This window comes from Haliaeetus albicilla, chromosome Z (assembly GCF_947461875.1).
Source record: "Haliaeetus albicilla chromosome Z, bHalAlb1.1, whole genome shotgun sequence".
Taxonomy (NCBI): domain Eukaryota; kingdom Metazoa; phylum Chordata; class Aves; order Accipitriformes; family Accipitridae; genus Haliaeetus; species Haliaeetus albicilla.
Genome location: NC_091516.1, coordinates 4,809,243 through 4,816,588, shown reverse-complemented (window position 1 = coordinate 4,816,588; position 7,346 = coordinate 4,809,243). Strand labels below are relative to the sequence as shown.

Here is a 7,346-nt window from a genome sequence, read left to right as displayed (position 1 = left end):
GACAATCAGCGCCTGTTCACACCAGGCACCTTTGCTCTGCCCCTCTCCCAGCGCCCCTCGGGCTTTTTCTTCTTCTTCTTCTTCTTTTTATATTTGAAATTCCTAATCGAATTGCTTCTTTCCCTCCCTGCTATTTTCATAGATGGTTTATTTCCCGCCTCGCCTCCCACCTCCAGATTAAACGAAAGCTTCCCTGTCTTCCCGGGGTGATGGTGGTGGGGGGGAGATTAGGATATTATTAGAAAGCCAGATTCCCACAGTCAAAAAGGAAGAGAAAGGGGAAAATCTCAGGATTTAACGGAGCCGGGACTCCCCCGGAGAACGCGGAGGAAGCCGGCGGACACCGGCGTACAGCCCCGGCCGGCGCAGGGCGGCCGCGGCCACGCACGGGCGGCCCGCAGGCAGCCGCGGCTCCGGGGGGCCCCGCCGCCCCCCCAGCCTTTCTTCACCCACCCACGCTCCCTCCCCAGCCCGGTCCCACTCGGGGTCACCGGGCGCCCGGGTCGGGCGGGGCTGGGGGCGGCGGGAGCTGCGAGCGCGCGCGGAGCTCCCCCCCCCGGGCACGCGTGGGTTGCCTCCCCACCGCCCGTGGGGCCGTGGGCTTCCTCCTCCGCGTCCGCCCGCGCGTTCGGGCAGCACACGTGTAGTTCCTCTCCTTCACCCCCCAGCAACAAAGGGGGAGAGAGAAGACTCCCAGCAGATGCGTACTTTTTTTTTAACTCACAGAGGATGCGAGCACATTTTCGGCCGAAAAAATGACCAGCTACGACGAATGGATTAACTAAACATTGATACTATTATTATTATTATTATTACTACTACTACTACTACTATTACCCTCGGGCTGGGCTGTCCGGTTCCGAGGCGAGACCTAAACATTTCTTTCCGTTTCATAATTTCAAACCGACTTAAGTGCTGGATCATCAGTTTTTCCCTTTGTCTGCCCCAGTTGTAAATAATGGCTTTGAGATTAGCTAATTACGGTGCATTAATCACTGATAGAAAGGAAATAAATCAAAGCCGGGTTCGAATTTTCAAACTCACTAGTAGAGACGTGCATAGCAACTCTATCTGCAGCAGATAGGTGCTGTTTAAATTACCGAGGCTACAGAGTAAACCACATCCACGTCACTTTAAAAAATGAAGATTTTATTTATACATACCAGTTGTGCCGTTAAGTGGAGGTTTGGGGGAATTTTTTCAGTCTAGTTTTGTAAAAAAGAGTTCCTACAGTGGTGCGGTCTGAAGCCAGCAACGTTGAAATGCCGAATTAACAAACTTCTTGTAATAAAAGCAGAATATGGAGGAGACAAACAGAAAGGCGTAAAAGAGAGAGAGAGGTAGATAAAAGTCTTGTCAAAAAGACCCATTACAGTATTTCTCCTGCGACTAGCTTACACAGAAACTGTGCTAACAACATTCATGTTATACGCCGTATTTTTAAGGATTTCTCTAGCCCTCACATCCTTCCTGCTGTCCTCCCCACAGCACAGTGCATTTTGTAGCCAGGTCCTCTCAGTGTTTTGAAACATTTATCTTCGGGGTGGGGGTTACATGCTGGAAAGCAACAAGCCAGCTTCTAGGGGAAGAAATCAGGTAGGTCTTCAAAAAAAGTAGAGCCTGCAGGCGAAAATTCGGACACCCAGCCAGGAGACCTACAGCCTCCCCCGCGGACACAGGCGGGCGGACACACGGACACCTCCCCCCCCCAAAAAAAGCACTCCTCCACCTGGAAGGAGGCAGCGCCCACCCCCGCCCGGGCGCTCCCCAGCCCCCGGGCAGCCTTTGCCCCCCGCCCCGTCCCGTCCCGTCCCCCCCGCCTTGCCCGCCCCGGGGACCGTACCTTCGCCGGGCTCCGCAGCCGCTGCCCGCGGGGGCAGCCGGGCTCTGCGAGCCGCGCAGCTGCCCAAAAAGCGGAGGAGCCGGAGCCCGCGCAGCCCGGTCGCTACCGCCGGCACCCTTAGGCGGGCACCGCTGCCAGGCGCAGGTGGCCGAGGCTCTGCATACCCAACCCGCCTAATGACACCGCCTCCCCCCCTCCTTTTAGTCAAGAACCCGGTAATTAATTTTAAGTTACTCCGCGTACCGTATCATTAAAAACGGGCTGGGAAACAGCGTCAGACCCCGGCAGCGGGGGATGGGGAAGGGGAGGCCGATTTGCATAAAGCTTTGTCTTTAGTGCGGGTTGAGCTGGCACGGGTTATAACGCTAATTGCACCAGATTAATGCGCAGATTGCTCTCCACCGCGCCACAGAGCCCGGTTTAAACCCGGAGCCCCCCCCTCCAGCCCCCCCGACGGCCGCCGAGCCCACCCCGAGGTCAGACCTGCCGCGGCGGCCGCGCTGCCTCTGCGGGGGGAGCGCTGTGCCCCGACCCCCCCCCCCCCTTCCCTTTCCCCGGGGCGGGCGCGGGGCAGTGGCCCCTTCCCCCGCCACAGCCGCGGCGGGCAGGGCCGTCCGTCCCGCGGGGTCCTGCTGCCACCTGGCGGGCCGCCGCCGCCGGGCCGGGCCGGGCCGAGCCGAGCCGAGCCGGGCCGCCCCCCGGCCAAGGCCGCGGGTGCCCTGCTGCAAACGGGCCCCGACCTCAGCCGTGTAAGGGGGTCCGCGGTGTGAGCCTCCCCTTGTGCGCGGGGGGGGGGTGTGACGGGGCGCTGCAGCCCCCCGTGGGTCTAAAGCGGGGGCGCGATTTCAGCAGGTCAGGCAAGCGGGCCGTGAAGCCCACCCGGCTTTCAGAGGCGGAGGAGACCTTTCAGACTGCCCTAAGCAGCAGCAGCAGTAGTATGAGTAAAAGGCTGGTGGAAGAGGGGAACCGAGGGGCCGGGTCAACACATCCATGTTGCTTTCTGACTCGGGTAGCAGAGTGGATGCAATTTTCTTCCACCTCCTTTTTGGTGACCGCGTTGGCCACACCACTACTACTAAGTGATGCCTCCATCCAAGACTGCATTTCCTCCTTCGTGGTGTCATGGGAGCGTGCGGCACCGCATTACGAAATACAGCAGTGATGAGGGTCAGGGATGGGGAGAGGGGTGAGGGCAGGGGAAGCAACACCCTCATTTCCTCAGCACCCCGTATAGTTCTCGCTTGAGGAACCTGACGTATGGTGCTTGCAGTTAAGAGGACTAAAAAGACCTGAATTTTCAGTAGAATAGTCCTTCCTTAAGAAATTCTGCTTCAGTCTTGTGCTGAATGAGTTGAGACGATCTTCAATGTTGCTAACATCTAGAATGAAAAAAATGCTATTTTACTTCCAAGGTAATGAGGTTCTTCACACCTTCAGTACCTGGATTACTCTGAGACTAGCTAATTTTGCTTCTTACCTCTTTCCCTGAGCTGGCTGTTTTGGTAGAGCCAGTTGTAGACTGTAGCCAGGCCAGGCACCTAGCTGTGTGTAAGCTCATCCCACTCTGTCCTGCCGAAGGAGTGCCAGAATACAATGCCTCAGCAATTGACAATCCAGAATCTGAACACAAGCCCATTTTATGAGCCATTTAAGCTAATGAGGACCCAATGGTCATTTCTAGCAGGGGCCGATGTGGGTAAGTGGTAAATCACTGCAGTTAAACCAGGGCTCTCCTGTCAGATATGTTACTGTGCAGCTGCGCAGATCCTGATGGCAGTCAGTTCTCAGTGGGTTCCAGTTCACAACAGGTTTTCTAAATACACTTGCAGCACAAGTTAATGATCATTTTGCCTAATTATTATTTGGTATAGTTATTTACTATTAGCTTGGCATAATCAGTTATGATTAGCTTTGTTCTATGGCAGAACAAAAAGCTGTACTTCTTGCTTCCATTACTGTGTAAGCAAATGGCACAACCAGTCCTAACTAATGGTAAATTACACACTTTGAAGTACTCACTAGCCACAAATCCCATTACAGGTGTCCAGTGGACCTTAAGTTTAGCTTGTCTCTTCCTCTGCTTGCTGCACACATTCGTGTTCTTTCATTAACTCTTTCCTAAAATCTTAAGAGTTGGATTCATACATAAGTAAGGATAGACCATGCTCAGAATTTTTAAATTTATTTCCAGATACTATTAGAAATCCACAGGTCACAGGCACTTATGGATCAAATATTCTTACATTAAAGTACTTCAAAATTTGTGTCTGATTTGTGTGTAAATTGCACACAGAGCCATACTGCCTGTCAATATGTTATCAAGCTGAGAGCAAATGGCATTCTGTGCTTTGAAGTCTGATAGCTCTTGTATCCCTTCTGCTACATCCCCCATCATCCCATTTCAATTAAGACCTTTATTGACCCCTAGGAGCTCCACAACAGATTCTTTCCCCAGGCAAGACAAGGGACCCCGCTAACCAAACAATGATGTGAATGTTTTCTTCATTATTATTGTAGAAGTCTAAAAAATCCTGAGTGTGTTCCTTGATTCTTAGAACATATCACTGCAGGAATTGCTCCTAATCACCTTTAACTAGGAGTCATTTATTAGACTCATTGAGGACTAGTAACTTGGAAGTCAATGGCACTGTGGCAATGCCCCTGCTTAGGATGTGGCTCTACCAACTAGAAACATCTGTAACAAAATAAATTAGCTACAGGAATTTCACTTGTTTTTTTCCAACAATCAAATAAAATGGCAAATAGACCCTTAATTTTTTTTTTCTTCCATCACTACTTCTCTGTTTCCTTTTATTGAAGCTAGTGGAAATAAAATTAAATTATGAAACTATTTTCACGATCATTTCGTCACCTCCCTAGGAGAAAAACTATATATATCCCTATACACACATGTATGCACATATATATATATCTATATAGAGTCTTTTTCTTTCCATAACAAAAAACCTTCCCCACTACTCTTGTGTGTAACTGTATAAAAGTTATACAGTATATTATAATCTATTTAGGCTATGGGTAAGATGTTTATTACAGGTGAGCAGATTATTAAACTATTAGTAAGGATAACACATACACAATTAATAATATCAACAGTAGAGGCTATTAGTACCATGTCTGCCACAACTACAATAGAAATAACAACCACTTTCTCCCATGCTTTATATTATATACCTTTGTTTTATTTATTAATTCACAAATTAAATATTAATATCTCAAAAGTGTCTCTCAAATATATGCTGACATATGACTAATAACCATTCATATGTCTGTCTTTGCCTCTTTTATCTCTTGTGATCCAAAATACCAGGCAAATTCAGTAGCTGCTGGGCTGGTATTCTTTATACGATTGTACCAGAAATGCATTTGGCCCACACACCTGCTTAATTCAACAAGTCCAAGCTGGTGCCTCACCTGCTCTCTTTACACTTTGATCGCCCCATATCACTGACATTTCCACTCTGCAACATGTGTCTTTCAGCCACTAATTTTTATCAAGATGTCTTAAAGATCCACTAATGTGTTTGCCTTTTCAATGTTACACCTGTGCCCCCCAGGGTTTAGTTACATCTGCTCTGTGGCAGGAAAGGCTATTACATCTTTTACTTTTGTCCATGTTCTTTTTTCCAGGGAAAGAAGGTTGTGGGAGGATCCTCACATGGGTTCATACTCTCCTTCCATCGCTGCCTCATCAGTCCTTCTCCTGAGACAATTCCCTGGGCAAAACTCAGAGACAGCAGCTCGTGAAGAGGCAGCCTTTCCACAGGTGAGGACAGGAGTTAAGTGCAGCAGGCTAGCCAGTGCTGAACAGGGGAAGAAGTGAGAAGAGCACTCTCGTGATGGAGACACTGAGAAGGATGTGGTTTCATAAAAATCGAGTGCTTGGGATCAGGCCAGTTAGAAAGAAGCGGTGCACACTAAAGCCCAGAATATTTGCCCTCCATGAAAAGTGCAAAAATGAGAAAAAAAGAAAAAGATTCCCTTTAACAAGAAGCAAACCTATTCAGGGCAATACATCAAACCTAGGCTTAATACCTTGCCTTGTCTACATTTGTATCTATGGACAGTACTATGAACATAAATTTTGTTACATTATAAATTTTCCAGGGCAAGTACCATCTGTATTTGCACAGGCTTGGAGCCTGGGGACTGCAGGAGTTACCAAAACAGGCAAGCCAGGCACCTGTCTTGGTGCCATTCAGGACACAAGAAATGACAGCCAACAAATCTGTGAAAGTCTTCGGACTTATGCATAGCACCACAATTACATGAATAATAGCTTCAATGAGAACCACTGCAACTGATTCTTGTAATTGAAATATGAAGTTTCTTATATCTTATGGGAAATTCTGCTCTTCAGCTTTTTTGTGCTTTCTCTTTCTGACAGAGCTGGGATAGATCTGGGCATTTCCTGCAATTCCAAATCCAGAGTCAATAGCTAAGGAGGGCTGTGAAGAGGGGAGGTCCAGAAGATAATAGGGTTCCCTATCATTTGGCATTTGCTCAGGAAGAGTATTACTACAGACACAGTGATTACATCAGGAAAACTCTACTTTTATGTTCCTTATGGAATTTATGTAAACCTAAACAAAATCTACACATTGTCCATATGAACCAATAACAAGACAAAAACCAACACATTACAAGATGACAATCTTCGAGAAAAGTCTAAATATTCCTGCTCTATTATTGTGCACCCAGTGACATACTTCTCAACTGGCAGGACAAGTGTGACACGGGTAGAATAAAATAAGAAGAAAACACTGGAAAGTTTAACAGTTTGTCGTCTAGATGTTTCCACACAAAAGAGAATTATTGATGTACCTCTAAAATTGTATATGACAACACCCGAATAATTGCAAAAAATGCATGTGATGGAGATTACTGCTGTACAAAAACTGTAGCTGTGCAAAGAAGGAAGCCCATGGTACCTCCACAGATTGTAGCTAGTTCACAGGCAGTTTTAATACTGGAGACCTGCAAGGTAAGGCTTGATTTCTCCTGGGCATATGTAAGCAGGAGCTTGTGAAACCCAAGAAAAAATTCAGTTACTGCAAATCTGTCTTGAGGAAGGAAGACAGAAGCACAGCTGGCAGCACCCCACTTTGGAGACCACTGCTCTAAAATAACTTCTTCAAATGTTGTACACTGTCCTAAGAAATATTTTGCAGTATCTTATACAAGAAAGACCCAAGAGAAAAACAACACAGTTTGGGCTAAAGAGAAACATCTTTAACATCAGCACGTTAAAATATTCAGAGACTGTGAAGTACCATATATATTCCAGATAAGAGCTTGTTATGAACACAGACAGAAGATTTTTGCTAAGATTTAACCACAGGATTAGACCAAGTTTAGCTGTGAATGGTAGGCAGCTGATAAGTGTGTTTGGAAGTGGTGTATGCTGGACAACCTCCAGAGTATCTGGAAGAACAGAGCCCCCCATCAGCATTTCTACCATTAATAGAAATGTAAACAGTAAACA

At 47.5% G+C, this 7,346-nt stretch overlaps 1 long non-coding RNA gene across 2 annotated transcripts; it reads right to left on the bottom strand.

Moving 5' to 3' along the window:
• Positions 1-1,132: 1,132 nt before the first annotated feature.
• LOC138683797 (uncharacterized) lies at positions 1,133-2,073 on the bottom strand. Of its 2 annotated transcripts, none has more exons than XR_011323236.1 (2): positions 1,844-2,073; positions 1,133-1,281 (listed from the first exon to the last, which is right to left on the bottom strand). It is a non-coding gene; the product is annotated as an uncharacterized lncRNA (long non-coding RNA). The 2 variants fall into 2 exon arrangements; XR_011323237.1 differs by having other exon boundaries at positions 1,133-1,278.
• Between the last annotated feature and the right edge of the window lie 5,273 nt (positions 2,074-7,346).